Below are 21,924 nucleotides of genomic sequence, written 5' to 3'. Positions count from 1 at the left end.
TTCCATTATTGCTGACCTTGGTGGCTATAAGGTCTGGCGCTTGAAAGACGGCAACCTGGGCCCCAGGTTGAAGTCATCACAAAACATAGTACCTACACATTCTTTTTAATCATTCCTGCACTGATTTTGAAAAACACTCAGCAGGGAGCTATAAATACCTGCTGTCAACCATCTCACACAACTGCACCTGCATAGTCTGAAAAAAAGCATCAATTTGAAGTATAGCGTTAATAATTATCCACAGGAACATACTCTAAATGCTTAGGCACAGTTGCACTTGGAAAGTGGTGTTGAATAATTAATCCATTAATTAAGTCTACTTCACTAATTGAGCCTAACGTACCCCAAGTCATCATTGTCGTTAATGGGTTGTTACAAGGCTGTGGTCGTCGAAGAACAGCACCCGTGGAGAATGGAGCTTAACAATACACAATTTACATAAAGTGGCGCTAAAGAAGTTTTTTTTTTTTGGCATACTATTGTAACTATTGTGTGTGATATTATTCTGTAGAGTTTTGTTTTTATATTCATGATATTCCAAACTGAATATTATGTCTTCATTATTCAAAATCCATTCCCTCCACTGGTTTTGTAAATTTCCTTGGGGGGTTTCTATAAAGATTCTTTCTCCCCCATCCTCAGGCCACTGCTTGTAGTCATCTAATCACATCATTGTGATTGCTGCCTGTCAATGTAAGAATACAAGGGGAGACAATGTTTGTTTCTATGATATTGTAATTAATAATCTTTACTTTCCTTACTATTTTATGGCACTATTATGATTTTTCTGGCTTTGAACTTGTTTTGAGCTTGTCTGTACAATCCAAAGTGTCAGGACTGACCAACCCTCCCTATTCTCTCAGAGTGTTTGTGTAGAATGCTGTAGGCATGTCTGGCAGCATTGTCAGATGAAGGTAACATTGTCACGTGATTTGAATGGAATGAAGAAGGCTTTTCTGTCCCAGCACCTAGGATTCTTCAGGCAAGCTCAAAGCCAGATAAAGGCAACATGATAATCAACAGGGTGGAAATTATAACAACACCACTTACTGGCAGAGACACTTGGACAGGTTGCTGCTCTGCATCAGCAACATTATCACTGGTCCAAGGTGGTTGATTGCTCATGAACTCTTAAAGGCAACTGGAGAAAATGATACCATTATTTCTTAAAATAACAATAATTCAGTGCTAATAGTTTGGTATTGGTATAGGTGCTTTGCAGTAAATGTTACAGTGAGGTTGAAGAGTGCTGTGGGACTTATATTTCTAAGGGAGCTGACACCACATGTTATACAATTTATTTCATCTCCTGATTGAAATTCATCGCTCTAGGAGCAATATTAGAGTGAATCAAACCAGACAGGTTATTCCTATTGAAGTGTGAAAATAAAGAGTTCTATTTTTTGTTTCCAATAGACTTTGCAATAGAAAGATTGAATGACAAAAAGGACATATATAGTACTCAAAAAATCTGGAAGGAATTGTATAATTAATTCTGCTGTTCAATTCTTAGAAGTATTTTTCATTATATCTGCTTTTTTGGTGTTTCTTAAGCTGAACCTAACATATAAAATACCCACCTCGTGTCCTATTATTGATACATGCCACTTGCTTTCATGTCTGTAGTTGATATAATGATGTATTTTTTTGACTCTCAATGAAGTTTCATTATAGGTGGTGTCCATTAGAAATTAAGCATTTCATTCATGGGGTTTCCATGCGGGTCAATTTACTCATGAAATGGCGATGCGTATGCGCGTTTGGGAGAATTACTCGGGTAAATCAGGTTTGCGGCCAAAAAGAGGAATAGTGTAAATGACGAAACACACGGGAAAATCCATGCCCAGTTTCGCATGGAAACCCTGATTTCACGTGTAAATGTTAATGAGCGTGTTTAATCTTAACTATAAATATTGCAAGGGAGCAGGTCAGTAGTTACTGTGGATTCCGAGATGGCAGAAAGTAATGGCTGATGGGAGGTTTTATGGTTAGTAGTGGTGTCGTTCACCTTAATGATAATGTGGGCATTTTTTAAAAATTTTTTTTATTATAGTTCTTTGTTACTTCTGGACTGTCATGTTGTATATTTCTTGTGGGTTTACAGTTCTATATAAAACCACTTACACTGAACTGCGTTATGCCCTTGTTATTGTATTAATGCAGCTGTTTGAGAATACCCTTGCTGCTTAATTGTCTAACTGAATTAATTCCCATCCTTTTTTTGATCCCAGCTATGTCCAAAGACAATGCGTGTCTGCCCTCCACGTTAGTAAATATAGTTGATGAACTGGATGTCACGAGCCAGCTCGATCGCCCAAAACAGCGCAACAGCATCCAACAAGTTGTTGATGCCATCTCAGAACTGGCCAAATAAAATTGCAAATGAACGTATTGATTGTGTTTTATTTGTATTATCTGTTTGCATCATTAGTATTCTCTAATATACTCCTCAGATCGCTCCTGTCCAATCGAAACTGGCGGCTGAGGTAACCTTCACAGTTGCCAAGTCTGCTTATACTAAGCAGAGTTGTGCTTGTTTTTGAGAGTCGCTGGTTAGAACTTGAATAAACATCAATACTTTAACATGGGTTCAGTTGTTTTGGGCTTCTTTTGAAAGGCAGTGTTGTTTTTTTTTTTGTTTTTTTTTTCTTGTGAGACTTGGCAACACTGGTAGCCTTCCCCATCTGTCTCACAGGCAGCCTGATTCCTGAACACCTCATTTTGCTGTTGAAAATAGTTTGTGCAGGATACAGCAGGCAGTGGCAATATTGGGAACAAACTATTGCTGCACTTTAGTCTGTTTCATCAGTATCCCCCACCTCCCTTTCAAGTGCCCTCTCCCCATTTTGCCCAAGCGTGGTGTTGAAAGCTTCCTCAGCGGCTGTCAGCTAGGTTAGTATACAAAGAATCACCTGATCCCCTATAGGCTGTATTGCCTGAATGAAAGGGATATATATATATAAAACTCCTCCGCCGGTTTTTGACACCCAACTAATGACGTTTGAAAAACAATTTGGGCAAGAGCAGTAAAACACATTATTAACCAACCAGGCACCAGGTATTTTGCTTCACTACAGCAGCTTAGATTCATTCGTGTACCGGCTCTCTGCTCATGGAAACCACATTTTCAAAAAATAGCATCAGTAATCTTCAAACACATCATGAATATTTGATGCATAGCTAATTTACATATCAACCCACACCTTTCTCATTAATTTGCATGACGTTGGGTGAAAAGCCCGGTTTACTTGAGTAAAATAAACTGAGTCAACGGAATCCCAAAAAAGCATTTTACACAAGACATTTTTCTTGTGTAAATGTCTTGAGTTAAAAAAAAAATAATAATAATGCTTTTCATAAAAAACAGCTCTTAAATCATATATTTGTATATAAGTCATGTGAGGGAGCACCTTCACTGGGGCATGCTGTTTACAATGAGTTGTAGTCTATGTTATATGTAACTGACTATGGGGTGGTGTTTTTATTGTTGCAATATGTTGTGTTAGTGTAATTCTGTTTGCAGCTTAGCCACTGTGTTTTGTGTCAATAACAGTATATTGCATAATAACAGTAACTAAAACCCTAAATATTTAACATCGAAAAAATAAATGAAACGCTTGCATGTTTGTAGGTACTTTTAAAAATATGTGATGTTTACAATATATGTAAACGTATAAACCCATATTACGATGTTGCAATAGAGTATGTGTTCGGTGATATTCAGTATTGTCATATACACTGTATTATGTGTCATAACATTTTATATTTATAAATTGTAGCTTTTTTAACTTTTAAATATGCGAACGGACAAAATCCATGAAAATTTTTATACATACAAATATATGGATACATTTAATATGATGGGCTATCTCTTAATATCTATATATAGAACTATATATATATATATATATATATATATATATATTATATATATATATATATAAAATTAGATGTTATAAAAAGAAACGATACTAAATTGTTTAAATAAGGCTGTTCATGTGGGTGTGGCTAGCTCTTTAAAAGGCGGTGTAAGGGGGAAAAATGGAAAGGATTGACTAGTATGTGAATCAATGCTTAATATTGCTTAAAAGAAAATAAATGCTTGTACCTGAAAAACAAAAGAAAGAAAGCTCTGAGTGTCTCTGTGATCCTGACGTGAGAGGTGGACTTGTGGCTCGGACATGTCACCTCGTTACAAGTCAGAACAAATGTTTTGTCAACTGTAAATTCAATAGAGGGAAGACACATTGTGTGATCCAAATGGCAGTCTCAAAGGCTTCATACAAAATAGGTTTTTAGAATGAAATCACAATGCAAAATATAACATATTATGCCTGACACACTGTCACATTGTTTTACATCTGGACATGTCTTTTTCACATATCCATTTTAATTATGAATGCAGTAAACATCAAGCATATTAAACACTCCCATTTCAAGGACATTCATCAGTCAAATGGCTAGTATCTCATTTCATTTGATAAACAACACGTCCAGTGATTGGCTAGCTATGCTTTATATCTTACCTCAATCCATTCGCCGCCATTGTACATCAAAGTTCGGCTCTTCCCCAGCCTCCACCTGTTTTTTCGGCCTTGTCTAAGGGGAAAGGAAGCTGCCCTGCCCCTTGACCATGGCATCCTAAAGTCAGCATTTCCACAAACAAAATTATAAGCAAAGATGTAATGACAATATGTATAACATTTTATTTGTTGTCTAAGCTTTAATAAATATTGTTCTCTATCGCAGTTTTCGAAAAGACTATATATATATATATATATATATATTATACTATATATATATATATATATATATATATATATATATATATATAATCCATTAAGGGATTTCGTTTCATATATTTTTATATATAAAAAAAAAGAATTTCAATATTTTCGATATATTTTGTTTCCAGAATGTAAATCAAACATTTGCAAAAATGAGGGTGTGAGGCGAGAGTGTATTAAATGGAATGTCCAGACAGTAATTTATGTGTACAGAAATAAAATAATTTATTTTTATTATCTATACACAACAAAATAATTAAATAACAAAAAAACCAAAATGGTGTGAGGGAAGGAGTGCAGGGGTAAAATCCAAAACAGACCGTGAGAACTCGTCTTTAATCGTCTTCGTGGCGAACCATACATAAACAAAAAAAGACAAAAGAAATGTTAGTGTTTTATTTTAAAAAATCCCGCTGCACCAAACTAGTTTCTCCCTCCACCCGTTACTCCTCCTATTTTACTTTCAGACCAACCCCGAACACAGTAGTACGTTCCTTTTAGTATGTAATGTCCCGCCTCTGTAGTCAGTGGAACACCAATCCCCAACTGACAAGTGTCTTTATCCTTCACTTGACTCCAGTGGCTGGAATTTACATACTCGTACTTCCGCCCCTCACCAAGGTGCCGCCCCTCAAAAAGATGACTTTTGCCATGGTCACGAGATCTTGGTAAGGGAAGTCCCGAGTTGGTTTGATGCCATCTACTGTCGGGAGGCTGAATCACAGACCAAAATCCCTTTGACTCATCGCAGAGGGACAGGCCCTTTATAATCTCATAAAGATGATGAGATAATCTGCAGTCTTCTTATTCACTGTAAACTAGACATGTCCAGATGAGTTCCACATTTTCTTGCTGCTCATTTGCATAAATTACTCTGACTCTGTGATACACAGCTGAGCTACATTGGTCTGAAGCAGTCGCAGACATTGCCATCAACTTTGACTATGTTGCCACTCATTCTTGCTCTCTGAATAAGATGTTTGTGTGCTATATTATTATTATTATTATTATTATTATTATTATTATTATTATTATTATTAGTATTATTATTACAGTCAAACCCATTTACAACGTATCTGGGATATAACGTACACACTAATATAAAGAACCAGTATCATGGAACCGAATAAAATCATATTAAATCCTGTTTAAATTTTCCTTTTAGTATGTACTCTGATATTACTTCTGATATTACTCTGCATACTTCCGGTTATTACGCACGCACTGCAATGGCACGCAGTCAGAATTATGTTGTCAAAGAGCTCGAGTTTAAAAAGCGGCAGTCGTCTAAGGCCTGTCTACATTAGAGCAAAAAAAAATCGACAACCGAGTTCAAAACCAATTTACACAAACCTTAGCCCAACATTATCCAGATTGCCAGAATGAAACTGGGTTAGTTTAATCCAGCTGTTGCTGACAAAAACACTTTGCTGGATGACTGTATCCCAGAAACCACTGTAATGTATATACATTCTCCTATCTTTTTCGTTGTTTATTTTCACTGAAAAAGTGCCTATGTAATCAAAAGGAGAATAATTCATATTGGGGAAAAATGCCCACGACGTAGTAAATAAATTAGATGGGCATTTGCACAAAGGAAAAATCTAGGGCGGATAAGACATTATTTAATTTAATTAAACGTTGAAATAAAGACCTTTAGCACTAGAAACCCTAGAAGCCCTTTAATTACTAGAATAATTAAAATACAGAATGTTACATACTGTATAGTAATGTACAGTACTAGTTGCATGTTACATTGTTTTATATATAGATGTTTCTGAAATAAACCCTTATATTACATACATTGTATATGTACATTAATCAATTAGTACTGTACTAGGTTTTCTTTTTTGTGCTGATTTGGCAGGTATGTGCATGTATCTGGTTATTGGTAGGCGAGTACAAGAGTCTTGAACTGGATGTGAGCGGTAATTGAGAGCCAGAGGAGTGAGTGGAGCAGTGGAGTAGCATGGGAAAAGTGAGGCAGAGAGAACACCAGACGAGCAGCAGAGTTCTGGATGAGCTGGAGCGGACAGGTGGCGGATGCAGGGAGGCCGGCCAGGAGGGAGTTGCAGTAGTCTGGGCAGGAGAGTACCAGGGCCTGGACATGGAGTTGCTTGGAGTAGTTGGTGAGAAAGGGTGGGATTCTTCGTATGTTGCTCAGGAAGAACATACAGGTTCGTGCTAGAGTGGAGATGTGCTGGGAGTAGGAGAGACAGGGGTCCAGGGTTACTATGAGGTTCTTGGCTGAGGAGGAAGGAGAGAGCATAGTAGATGCCAAAGGAATTCAGATAGAGATTAGAGGAGGGGGACGATGAGGAGGGGACAAAAAGGAGGTCAAATTTAGAGAGGTTGAGTTTGAGGAGATAAACTGAGGATGTGTAACTCAAAACCCACCCCCCAAGTAACAGGTTTGCATGTGAGGTGGGGGGGGGGGGGGGAGATCTGTGCATCATCAGCATAGAAATAGTATGAGAAACCATAGGATGCGATGAGGGAGCCCAAAGAGCAGGTGTAGAGAGAGAACAGGAGAGGACCCAAGATTGATCCTTGGGGTACTCCTGTTGAGAGAGGGTGAGGTGTGGAGGTTGAGACAGAGGGTGACAATACCTACCTAAGCCCAACAGGACTAGTACAGGTACCTCTAAGGACATTTAATTGTATTTTGGAAGTGTCCTTTACAACAGGAATCCAGAAATTAGTGACACAGATACAACATATACCATGCATTCTTTCATTGTTGTAGGTTTAACTGAAGCAATCCAGTGCATGTTGTGATTCCTGGCAGGGGGAGCTCATCACCGGGACACTAACCCCCAATTTCAGGACTATTCAATACCCGAGGCATATATAATGGTGAACATTATTCAGTAATTTATAGCTGAATTTTAATCACTAAATATTAATGTGATATACATTATTTACAATTATTAATACAATTATTTGGGCGAGTCTAGTTTTGCATTTCTACACTCTCCCCTGCCAGCTTCCAAGTGTGTGTCAGGGTATCTGCCCCACCTGAACTTCTGAAAAGGCAGGACACCAGGGCTGGTTGTTCAAACTGTATGTCAGCCAAATACCAAATAATTGGCATAGGCAAAACTAGATTGGCCCAGCGTCGATGTTGAAGCTTTGGATGAAATTAGACTTGCCTAAATTAATAGCATGGGTGAACCAAGTTCACGCAGCATTGAATTTGAAGCATTGGACAAAACTAAACTCGCCTGGGCTAGTCCTGAAATTCAGTGAAAACTGTTGAAAAAACTGGTTTCGCCCAGTCATCTTTTTCAAGTTCTGGGCCAATCTAGATTTGCCCGATTGGACATGGGCGAGTGGTGAAAAAAGTGGTAACTTTGGGATTTGCCCAGAAGCACTTGGAGAAACTAGATTGGCCCGGGCAAAACTAGACTCGCCAGACTACCGGATTTTGCCCTTAACATACACACATCTTGATGAGTAGCCATTCACAAACTGTGTAACTAATGAAAAATCATGTTTCCGGCTCAAGTAATCAATATACATTGTTCGTTAAAGCAGGAACTGAATAAAGACACCTGGCATATATTTTCATTCCTATTCATTATGCTGATTCCAATAATATTGTTCCAAAGAAGTTAAGGAGTACATTCTTCTTTTTATCTTGATATCTTCCTTACATCTACCATTCATTTTTTGAATATCATATTGAATTGCACTACTGTAAATGATTTAGGGACCTATATTTACACACATTGTATCCAAGCTTGAAGTGGAAAAAAAGTTCAATGTTGTTCATCTTCCTGGTGTGAGGGTGAGCCTCATCCTGCTACCTCACTTCATTAAACACAGCATGTATTTGGGGCAAGTGGATTCTGTTCAAGGATGGATGCACATACAGCATTTAATAGAATTAAATATGTGTTGAGTAAATAATTATTTCCAAGCATTTAAACAACAAATCACTACCATTTTATTTTGCTTTCCTTATTGGGACTATTACTGTTTTCAAAACTGCACCATTAAGTGGATGCCACTATTGTTTACCTTTGTGATTTAATTGGTCAAGAACCAATCTTATTGTAGTAAAGCAGGTTGGCAGAAGGAAGGGTAGATCGCAGTATGTTGGCCTGCCCTGATTGAACGTCCTATGTATGATTTTAAATCCATCAGTAGTGAAATATGGAGTAATATGGACCAGCACAACCAAATATATCAACAAACAGGTTCAAGAAATGTTTCATTTTCAGATCCCTAGGAAATATAACACTTTATAGAATTTGTTATTTCCCTCTTCTTTTTATGAAACATACCGCTTATGAAAGATGAGAGATAATGGCAGTGTGTGCAGTCAGGCACATTGCCGGCAGCTTCCTGAAAGCATCCATATACAGCTCCACAAGCAAGCAAGAGAGTGCACAGCAATTCTGACCCCTTTCTGCCATTCAGTCTCGTGGACCTCTCAGCCGAAGCTGGCAACTGTGACAAGTTGTGTGGTGGTTTTATGATGTGAACTGTCCACTGGGGTCTAAGCTCCTAGCAAAGGCCTACAGAGGTGAAAAGAATGAAAGGCTGGGTCATTATCTCGCTGCACTACCTGGACCGCTTAGAATTGTATACTCTTACCTCTTAACGTCCTTTTCCCGGCGCAATTTCTTTCTTCATAAGATTCCTAATACTATTGGAGCAGTGCTATCTGCATGGTTGCTGCTCTATGTGTTTTTTTTTCCTTCCAGCCTACTACTTTATTTGAGATAGAGAACCTATAGATAGATAGATGACCTCTAGCCATCACAGTCCACAGACATACTTTACTGCTTTCCCATCTTCACGTTCTTTTTTCATCAAAGTTTTATGTAACACCAAACAAATGTTTAAGCCATCTGTTCCAGTCCTAGTACTTATGTAGTACCACTGGGTGTGTGGGTTAAGAAACAAGTCCTGCGTATTTCCCAAGGACTTTAACAATACATTAAGCATTATTACTTTTTGTCAGCATTATTTTATGTCATCAGAATTGCAGTCCCAGGAAATGGGATCATCTGAGCCAGGTTGGTAATTTAGTTCAAAACAAAAAGGTATGTTTTAAAAGCACTGCATAACGAAGACATGTTTTTAAATGTAGATGTCTATAAAAACAGCCAGGCTAAGCAATCTGTCTTGTAAGCTTTGAAGAAAAATTCCCAAAGTGAATTTATGTGAAGAAATTTCCCAAAGTGAAGTATCATTTAAATAAAAAGTGTACTAAAAACCCTGTGCCAATGTTTACTTTTTACTGGGCAATGTGGAGCTCACTGCTACATCTCTGTACACGTCAGTCTTACTGGCCCTACATGGAAGAGCAGAGACAGTCAAATGAGTTATTAAAATATGACATTCACTGGTAAAATCAAAACCAAGAAGGTGGAAGGTTTTTTTTTAGACTAGAAAAATTACCATATTTGCAGTTTATATTCTAGATTAGTGGAAGTCTAAGAAATGTATCCCCAATACATGATTCCATCATTGCACAGGTTTTTCTTCTATTGTTGTTGCTTATGTGTGGTGCACCATGTGTGACCCTGGTAGCTGTAGGGAATGGCAGGAGTATTGCTCAAATACCCATGAGTATTGCTCAAATTTCGAAAGGTAAAGACTGAGGACCGAAGTCAACCTGAGATTGATAACGAATTAGTTTGATTTTCTTGTATGATCGGATCTGTATCTGTTTTGGTTACCGCTACTGTCTTAAAGATGTGTTTGCTTTTTCACCTGGAAAGATCAGTCTTGCACTTTCACCTGGAAAGTTTTTTTCCAAGTCTTTCATGCCTACTTTCATGTCACTAGCCAAACATATGCTTCTCTTAATGACTGACACAATTTGACCTCAAAGACCTTTTGACCGAGATAGTGAAAAAACAAAATCATTTAATCAGGTGAGTGTCTTCATGATACAATACATTCATGACACAGAAAAGGGTGAAACATTAAAACCCTTATTTAAAAGGCATTTTTTTCTGAGCTGCATGTGATTTGAACCTGCTAGTGCTACACGGAGTAGCAGGAGCCTTTTAGCCATTTAACTCACTTGGTTACAAACACATAAATCGGACAAGAGGCTAAATTGGTATGTCATCAAAGTAGAGTACAGAAGGCTGACTCTTAAATGATCCTCTTCTCCAGAGTCAGGTGCTAATTTGCTTCTCAAAACCCTCTGACTCTGACCCTCATATATATTCTCGAAATCCTCAATAACCTCTGTAGAAAAAAAAACAGTACCACAGATTCTCTTTTTTCATTGCTTACTCGGTGCTACTGAAGGTAATGGCTTCACTGTATCCAGGGTAATTGATGGGCTTTTAGAAAACATTGGGTTGTAACTTAATAAAGGGGATTTTATTAATAGTCATTTTAAAAAATTTGCCTGATAAAATGAGAAGGCATTTACCAGAGAACCACCCCCCCCACACACACCTTCCCTTTTTCTGTGCATGCATAATGACCTTTAAAAGTAACTCTACACCTGAGGTGTCAGAGAAGGTTAATTATAGAAGATTGAAGTAAATACATTCCAAATACATTATATATACTGAATGATTGTTACTAGTATAAACAGAATGTTGAATGACATTAGTGCTATACATTTTCATTTACCTTAGGAGGATGTCTTTACATAAACCTGGATATCCTCCTGCTTTGACTGAAAACCATATACTATCATTAAATATTATGTTTATAGCACAAGTATATTACATTTTGACATGTTTTATGTTAAATCAACTTATTTAGATTATTTTCTTTACTTTAATTTTCAACAGACTATGCTTCTAAGGCGGATTCATTTCTAAACCTGTTTATGTTATCCCACTTGTGTGGAATAATAAAAATATATTCCACGCTAGATATACCTATGCTTGTGGTATAAACAAATATTTAGCATTTTAATTTGAGTACGTATCCTATTTAATTTATATTGGTATTTACTAATTTAAATAAGTCTGAAATATGGTGGAATGTCTATACACAACTGTGACAGAATGTGTCTCAGATTTTATGTTAAATGTTCCTTTAAATGTAGAGTGCTCAAGGCTAGACTGGTAGTAGAGTTCACAGGGTGGGGGTTTTGTTCTTACAGTATGCATGCCAACAGGGCACAGTTGCATTCTGCACACAGGGATGTACATCAAAACAGCGAGAGGACTGCAGGTGATTTAAAGCTTATGCAATGTAGTATTATTGTGTCCCACAAAGCCAGCATACTGTGAATTATACAATGGCAAGAATTGTCCTCCTATTCATTTTTAATGGGCTATGTAATTTCATAGCTGTGGCAGTGTCTCAAGACATCCATGTTTCTCTTAAACCCTCTTCATCAGGAGGATAAGTAAAAATTAATGGGATACATTAAAGTATCGCAACGTCACAAGTTCTGTAGGTACAAAGAGAATTTGTCTCATAAAACCATGTGGCTTATTATTAATATAATATATATAATATATATATATATATATATATATAGATTATATATATATATATATATATATATATATATTTTTTTTTTTTTTTTTTTTAAAGTTCTCATACGTGCAGGATGAGCCCTATAACCTAATCCAAAACTGGGGATCAGAGTGCAGGATGAGCCCTATAACCTGTAAGTTGCTGGTTTGAGTCCAGACTATTCCATTAGCAACAACTGATGGAAGCTCCCACAACTATCCTCCCCTTTTATAACACTATAATCAGGAACCATAATTACAAGACTGTGCTATTTGTGTTTTGCCTTCTAACAATAGTTAAAATAGTAATAAAATTGTATTATGGGTCAATTATATTAGTATAATTAGTATTATAACTGTGTTATGAGCTAATTTTTGATACCATATTATTTTAATGTAACTATAACATTATTTATGTCAGTATCGATGTATGTGTATTAAAACCCCAAATCAAAGTTATTAGTTGAATTTAAGGACTTACTGGTACATTAAATTTTTTTTAATGATTTTCAAGTTTATAGTTTCATTTTTAATAATTTAATAGCAAATGTTTTTGAGTGAAATGTACAGCTCACTCTCATGGAATATGACTCAGTTTTGCTGAAGCTCCAATGCTTGCCCAGAATCTAAAAATGCCAGCTATAAATTTGTACCTATGACAAAGAACCAAAAAGCTAGATTCAAAACAATTATACAATTATACACTACATCAAATAATATTTATATCACCATGCCTCAAAAAGTTTTCTGAAATGACATGATTCCAGAACTACATTAGTCAATAAAATTATAATAATTAATAATGCTAAAAGCGTACTTCAAAATATCTTATCAAGTACCCTTTGTTGCTTCTGTAAAAAAATATTGGCAGGCAGAAAGCTATCTGTATGACTGGTGTAAACTATGCAATAATTAAAATCAAATTTAAGGGCAAGGGTGCAGCACTCACTGGCCCTTTGGTTACAGACTACTTTTTAAAGATACAATGTCTATAGTCATCACCACACTACTGTCAACATTCATGGTTTTGTGATAAGGCTGTGTAACCATCATGATATCCTTACACTGGCTTTGAAGAAAGCAAAGACCCCGAGGGAGAGCCATTCAGCTTCTTCAGAACCGGAAGAGATTGCTGAAGTTATGGAGAAACAGCAGCAAGAGCAAAAACAAAGGATACGTTGTTCGTTTGCTTCAGATGGTGAGTGTAAGCTGTCCACATTAACTAGAAAAGGAGACCCAGTGAGGACACAAAGAGGTTTTGGGCTGTAAGGACAAAAATCTAAAAATAACAGGGGTCACTGGAAGAGCTAACGAGGCAGCAGAGATGCCTGTGGAAATGAGATTAGAAACAGAAGTGTCACATTACTTACTACCACAGTTCAGCAAGTCTGGGAATTTGAAGAAATTGTTTTTTATCCAGACACGTGTCAGGTTTTTTTTTTTTTTTTTTTTTTTTTTTTTTTTTTTTTAATAATAAAGGCAGGTTTTTAAAGTTAATTCTCAAAATAAGTCTTTCATTGAGCAGAGTGAAATGGGAAAAACATGATTCTAATAGTTATCTTCACATCACATGAGCAAAGATACATAAAAAAAAATGTGATTATCAGTGACACGTGGCAGGATATTAATTGATATCTGGCAAACTTATGAAAATGTAAATTATATTTGAGAATGCCCCACGTATTACAGTAGAGAGGACGACTGTATATACTTCCAGAGCACTTTTGAAGAATAGCAATGAAAGGTGTTGACAAATTTGTCAAAAAACTAAGAACTATTAAACTGTAGCATAGGGAGATATGTACAAATACTAAAAGATACCAGTAAAATTATTTGACAAATCTTTTGACATACCACAAAACTTCAAATAATTGCCGGGTCTCAAATAATCGCCTGTCTCCAATATGCCCTGGGTCTGCTGGCAAGTACATATAAAAAGACCGTAATACTACTTTCGCTTTATACTTGAGGGTGCACAATACAATGTAATTTTATTATAAAACAAAACTGTTTACTTAGTTCCCACTGACACACAACCTTTTAACAAAGTTTCTGGAATGTTTAAATTGAGTTACAATGTTGCTACAAGGTTGTATGTTAGCGGCTTCTCGATGACTGCATGAAGCATGTGAAGCTAGAGATCTAATAAAAATGCCGGTCTCAAATAATAGGCCATCTCCAATACATGGCGGGTCTGCTGGCACATATTGTAAATAATCGCTGGTGGTGTTTAATTGAAGTTTTAAGGTAATAAGAGAGATTTATATAGTAGCCTTTTTTTAACAGTGTTTTTGCTACATCAGACACATTAAGATGTGTGGATTTACTAATAAGAATGTAAAATGCACATACTGATAAACCTTGCTGAGCATAATTTTAATCAGCAGAATACAGAAGGTTTTTTGTGCTTTTTTTTTTGGTCAGTCCAACATTGTTTTTTAATACTAAGCATTCCATCAGCAGGTGACATTAAACACATTGTACCACAAAAAAGATTTGAACAATTTTGAAATCAGAGGGAAAAGAAGCTGAGAGCAGAGGTGTTAATGTGGGAGGAGATAAAAGGAAGATGAGCAGGGGTAATAGATTGGAAGAAGTGAGAAGGAAGGGGATGCAGAGCACTAGTAGTTGACCTGAAGTTCACAATTAAGGAGCAAAGGTCAGAACCAGATATTGACATGAAAGTTGAAAGTGAGGGAGGTGGATGGAAGGAAGGCAAGTGGAGGGCAGGTGGGGAGGGGATAGGTGAAGACGGATTGGAGAATAGCTTCTGGATATCAGCTACCTTTGAATTGAAGGAAGCAAAATCATCAGGTGTAAAGTAGGAGGATTGGGAGAGGGTGGGGGTTTAAGGAGGGAAGAAAAGGTAGAGAAAAGTCTGTGGGGTTGTTAGAAAAAGACAGGATTAAAGATTCATAGTATGAATGTTTGGCAGAGATGAGGGTTGATGAAAAGGAAGAGAGGAGGGCATGGTAATGATTTAGATCAGAGGGGAATTTGGAGCTCTTCCATCTCCACTCAGCAGCATATAAAACAGTATGGGATGAGCGGAGTGTAGAGGACAGCCAGGGCTGGACAGGGACAAAGTGGCGGGAGACGACAGGACAGAAGGAACCAAGAGTTGTGTTGATAGAGGAAGAAAGAATCCTGGTAGCCGAGTCAGCTGAAAGCAGGGAGAATGACTCAATAGGAGGAAGAAGAGTGAGAGCAGAGGAAGTAAAGGTTGTTGAGGAAAGGGAGTTGAGATTGCAGTGAATAGAAAGAAAGGGGGTAGAAATACAGGGTAGGTAGAAGAAGTGAAAAGCAGATGAAAAAGTGATCAGAGGAGAAGAGGGGAGTAATAGTAGAGGATGGGAGAGAGCAGTCTCTAGAGAAAATCAGGTCCAGCTGGAGTCCAGCAATATGAGTACGAAGTGAAGGAGAGAGTTGAAAAGAAAAATAATTAAGAAGAGGGAGAAAACCAGCAGAATGAGTTAGAGTGCGTGTCAAATCCTGACCTATATAAGCCGTGAAACTCGTGGAATGGGGGCAAAGGATCTTGCACTGTCTTCTGATCCGAGGGCAATTAGCAGCTCTGTCGCTTGAAAAATGACCCCTCTGCCATACATGATGAGAATCTGAGCGTCTCTTGTCTCCATTGTTCAGATATGTAATCTTGGTGGCAGGATGGGATTCATAACCATCGTCTCTCTCATTGAGGTCAACACATTAGTGCCTTGAGCCGAATCAACAGGCTTTGGGCATTTTATATTTATCTGGCTGGTGATGTCTGACATGACGTGCAAGGGGATTGCTTTAACACAAGACATTGACTGGACTAAGGAACGGACTAGGAAATCTGGTTAAAAATTAAGATGTTTTCAAATATCTGATAGGGTGAAATGCCTTGGGACAAAAGACTTACATCATGAGATGCTGCATTTTACTTTGGATCAAATCATGTACAAACCAAATCTAAAGGTGTTAATGTTTTATACATACATAAATATATACATGGTAGATGTAACTACCAAGTTGTTGGCTCTAATAACTGTTATTTACAACCATGGTCCTCAGGTACCCCCAATAGTACAACAATTAAATATTTGTTTTAAACACACATTGCGGACCATAGTTGTAAAAACAGAGTGTAGACAACAGATGAACTGTCAATTAAAGGCCATCGCACACAGCCATTTCTCTCTGAATAACAGTCAGCAATACTAGAAGAATAAGCAATCAGAGAGGAGAGAGCCTTACATAAGGTCTGCTTTATGGTAACCATATGAAAAGTTTGTGCTCTTGTGGCCCCCTCTTACATGCAAGAGATTTATTATTTATTAAATTATTTATTAATTAAAGAAGAACTATGGCAGCTGATTATTAACAATTCTGGTATTTTCATTAGTTTTATTCATTTAAAGTATCTGTTACATTGTAATCTTACCTATATTGTTATCTTTATTGTTTAACAGTCGGTGCGGTTCCATCCAAACTTCATTGTTTTCAAGCTGTGATTTAGTATGTTTTTTTTTGTTTTTCTTTGTTTTGTTTATCAATGGGATTCAATAACTATGTATTTCCAATTAGCTTATGTTTGTATGGGTGTGTAAAAGTTCTGGCAACTCCCAAGTATTGTAAAATGCCATCGCCATGTATTTGCAAACTTCTTGCAGTCATCGCGTTGTGTTGTCTATGTGTGGTTACCTTGACACTAAATTTGCAGGTAGGATCAAAACTGTCTCTCTCTAGGGGTTTTCATGAGATGGGCTGTTGCTGCTTAGTGTTCCCAGTATATGAGTGTTACAAAGTTTTGTGGAATGCAACTTTAATAAAGACCCACCCCTCTTTATATTACCCCTTGCCATACTGCAGATTCGGATATATCACCATCCTGGAGTTGGCTTCCAATTTCTACTGTGTAACTGCAATATACATAGGCACTTAGAATTACTGTTCATTTTATTTTGTACTGCACATCACAAACATCAATATAGAAAACAATTAAAAACAAAGCATTAATATCTTACTGTTATCATAGACACATATATTACACAATAACACAAAGCAAATTAAATATGTACTTGCTGAAGCGGTTTTTATTTTAGCCAACGAGTTGTTCACTTTTGGCAGCAATGCACTAACAAAAGCCACAAGGCAGTGATGTCAGATTCCTAGCTACAAGCCTCCTATGTTGTTGTATGGAATGGATTATTTCAATGCAGCGGGTTTGTGCATTTGAGAAATGAGAGGAAAGCTCTTGAAATTGATTGGAGGCTGAAGTTTATGAGAAGCAATTTCCCTCTACTGTACAAACTAAAATGGTGTGCTTATTTTTAGACGAAATATGAGAAAAAGCAGATAGCAAAGAGGATTTATACTGGACCGTGACGTCCCCCGATAAAACGAGGGTGTGGTATATTTGTTATTAGCTTATTTGCTTTTCTATGTGTCTATTACTATATCGCGGTTCGTTATATATAGTGTATATATATATTGGACCCCAACACCCGCGATATAGCGTGTGGGTGGTGTCCTTGATAAAGCACCCAGTCTCGACTGTTGCCTTTGTTCATATTAGCACCCAGTTTTACTGTCCAGAGGTTAATAAGCGCCTACACTCTCCAAAGCGTCCCCTCCATTCATTTTTTCAGTATCTTAAAATATTTAAACAATTGACTTATCTGAATGAAAGCAAGGATCAAGTCACCTCACTTCATAGTTTTCCTATAACTTATGTTAAGATTTACTGATCATTTTTTGTTCAGTAACCAATATTGAAAAGTCACAGGGCTGCATTATGTTATACTTTTTCATTTTGGCCTTTTTTGAATACATTGTGATTGAATATGGTTGGTCATTCATTCAAATTCACAACAATTAACATATCTATTAATTTAGGTCAACCATGACAATGGTGTGGGTAATAAACACTTAACGGCCAATGCACACCGCATGCGAACTGAATGAGAAGAAAAAATTGAAGCCTATCTACAGAATTAAGACTTCACCTTGTTCGCTTTGCCTGCAGTATGTGCATTTATTTATTTTTTTGCTCCGGTGTGCATTGACCTTAACATCATAGATTTGTTTCACAGGAAATCTTCTGACAAGTTGCATTAGTTGAGGACGAAAATGGACCGAACAATAGATTGGTGACTCCCTAAGCCTTCTCTGTCAGTGCATCCCTGTTCTGGTATGTCAGTTACTGTATTTTGAATCTCAATTAAATATCTATGTACAGCCTGTTGTAGCATGTTTAAAATAAAAGTTCATTTGATAGTAGGTCTAAATACTAAATAGTTTTGCCTGATATAAGAAAATAACTAATATAAGGGACAATTGGTAGATATGGAGTTCATTTTCACTGTTATGATGATGATACTCAGCTTTACCTGTCCCTGAAGCAGGGTTATGGATCTGCTGCTAATATTTTGAATACCTGTCTTGCTGACATTGAAAAATCCTAATGCTAAATTCAGGTAAAACAGAAGTGATTATATTTCGACCTCAGAAATAATACAAGAGTATATACTTGTCTGATTTTGTACTTAATGGTCTTTGTAGAGATTTTAGAACAGAAATAAAAATAAAAAAATTAAAAAACCTCTCTTTGAGTCACACATTAAAATGTTAAAACAAATTATTTTTTTCATTTAAAAAACATTGCCAGATGGAGAGGTATTTTTTTCTAGACAGGATGCTGAGATTGATGCCTTCTTTTATATTGTCAAGAACTGATTACTGTAATGTCTTTTAATTGGTATTGGTAGCAATGTGATATCTCCTCTGCAACTTGTACAAAATGCTGCAGTAAGTGTTTTAACAGGGACTAAGAGATGAGATCATATCACTCCTGTGCTGGCATCCCTAGACTTGCTTCCCATTTGATTTAGGATTAAGGTGTTATTGTTATTAAACTATAATACTCTAAATGGTCTTGCTCTACCTTACCTCCCCTGTGCGCATTTTGTATTTTTTTTGTTGAATTATTGATTAAAATTCCCCATCCAGCTAAACCCATGCAGAATGTGACCATCTCCAGATGGATTAATTTATTATTAATCTGGCGATGGTCACATGTATAAAAACCCACAGGCTTGGCTGAACGAGGTAGTGTTCAGAGGAAGAACGAGAGACATGCGTGAAACTAAGATCTTTATAAGAACTACAATTGCTACCTGTGCTGGTTTTACACCAGCATGATACTTGTGAGTTTTGACTTGTTAACTGTGTTATACCTGTTGTTTTGGCCTTTGCGTCGCTTGCTTTTGAAAGTGTTTCAGTTTTGTTTAATTATTTCATTTAATAAATCCACGCACCATCGCTTAAACGCAGTATTGTTGTCATTCATTTCCCGGTTTGACATCACCCACAAGCCATCCTGTTCATAGCCCCCAGTTGGTCACTCCAATCTCACAATGCCTGGTTACTTTCTAAACCCATTATTCAGAAAAAAATTCAGGTGGTAGATGTTACAACTATATTACACCGAAATTATGAAATGACCTGCCGAGTACTGTAAGTTAAGCTCCCTTGGTTGATGATTTTAAATATCGATTAAAAACAAATTTTTATAGCCTGACATATCCAGTTATCTAAAATGATATTCTCTTGTCTCTGTCATATTTTACTATTTACAATTGTGTTACTGTTTTATTTATTTTAAATGTTAAACTTCTGTGAAATTCAGGGGGCATAAACGAGGGCTTTGCTATTTCCTAATTTCACCTATCATCGACTCCCTATTTAAACCCAGTCACAGCTCAGCTCTTTCTCTTGTGTTAGCTTTTTTCCTCCTCCTCCTCACTTTTTTCATATGCTGCGTGCCTCTGTGTCAGTCCCCTCAGAGGGGACCACTGTCCACACTATTCTTTCACAGCTCATGTGCTTTGTCTTGCCTCATGAAAGAAGGCTCTGTCTTACTTCCTCCTTTATCCTCCTGGGACGTGGCCCTCATACTCTTAGTGCTTGAGTCCTGTAACTATCAGTTATTTGTGCTCTTTCAGATTCTCTTTCCTTCCTCACGTCAAGGCTTTGTATGAGACATTCCGTCCACTGGTGGTCGAACCCAGTCCCGCTAACTGGGACCCAGTTGTGAGGCCGAGCCTGTAACGTCTCTGAGAAGTCAGATGACTATGTTTCAGGGGCCTGGAGGCCGTTAGGGACAGCCTTGACTCCATAGGGAAGGTTCTCTTGATTGAAGTTTGGTCTGCCCTTTTCTCTCCCTCTCCCCTGCTGTAGAGGCCGAACGTCGAATCCTAAGTTGCAAAACACTCCCTTCCTCTCACAGCCCTGGTTCTTGCTCCATGAAATACTTTTAACTATTTTATGGGTAATGTTCTTGCTATCATTACCATTATTGTTTTTACTCTATTCATTTTATTTTTTTTACTGTTGTTTGTTATTATATATATTTTTTCTGTATGAAGCGCTTTGTGGCAGCCTCTGTTAAAGGCACTATACAAAAATAAAGAGTGAGTGATTGACTGATTGAATTAAGGTTGGTATATTGGTCATTCTTAGAGTACATTTGATCCACATTCTGGCTTACACATTGTGATTAATCTGAGGCAGTCTGAAGCTTAGCAGTTATTGTGAAAAGTCATAAAGCAGACTTCAAAGAAATGTTTTAAATATATGAAGCCACACATAATTGTGCTTTATGTGTAATGATTGCAGATATTGAAAATCTAAGTATTTATTTATTAATTTATTTTTAATAAAATACATGATTTGCAAGTGAATAGAATTTCAATGCACACAAATCAGATGACACCCTGAACACCACACAGATAAACTTTTACCAGTTCAGCCACTCGGGACACCATAAATAAACTTTCAAAAACAACAAGCTTCCCTACCAATGTCCACCTCAAGCTGGGTTTTTGGCTGTTATTATAGGCCAATAAAACCATGTCAAACTGCCCTGTTTCAAATCTCACAAGGTCAGGCCTGCAGAGAACCACTTTCTAATAAAAGAGAAGTCTGTATCCAAAACTGTTGCGACAGCAGTGAAAAAATATCACTTCAGCTATGAATAACCTCACCATTCACTGAAGTCCTTAAATAGGATCTAGCACACCCGCAAAGATTAATTTCAGAAGAGACTGTTGGGGACACATCCACGTTACAGCCCTCAAGCTCCAATTATGTGACAGGATTTATCTATTGTGCATGAAACAGTTTTGTATGCACATTAATAATAATAGCCCACGCCTACACACATTTGTTGTGCTAATGAGACTATTTAGAGGCCATTTTATGTTTTTGTCTTACTGCTGGGAACATTTACATTTGTGCTACAGGAAGGTAATATATATATATATATATTATATATATATATATATATATATATATATATATATATATATATATATATATATATATATACACACACAGCTCTGGAAAAAATTAAGAGACCACTGCAAAATTATCAGTTTCTCTGGTTTTACTATTTATAGGTATGTGTTTGGGTAAAATGAACATTTTTGTTTTATTCTATAAACTACTGACAACATTTCTCCCAAATTCCAAATAAAAATATTGTCATTTAGAGCATTTATTTGCAGAAAATGACAACTGGTCAAAATAACAAAAAAGATGCAGTGTTGTCAGACCTCAAATAATGCAAAGAAAATAAGTTCATAGTCATTTTTAAACAACACAATACTAATGTTTTAACTTAGGAAGAGTTCAGAAATCAA

The sequence above is a fragment of the Polyodon spathula genome, chromosome 11 (genome assembly GCF_017654505.1).
Source record: "Polyodon spathula isolate WHYD16114869_AA chromosome 11, ASM1765450v1, whole genome shotgun sequence".
Taxonomy (NCBI): Eukaryota; Metazoa; Chordata; class Actinopteri; order Acipenseriformes; family Polyodontidae; genus Polyodon; species Polyodon spathula.
The sequence above is the reverse complement of the archived record's forward strand: the minus strand, read 5'-3'. Positions refer to the sequence as shown.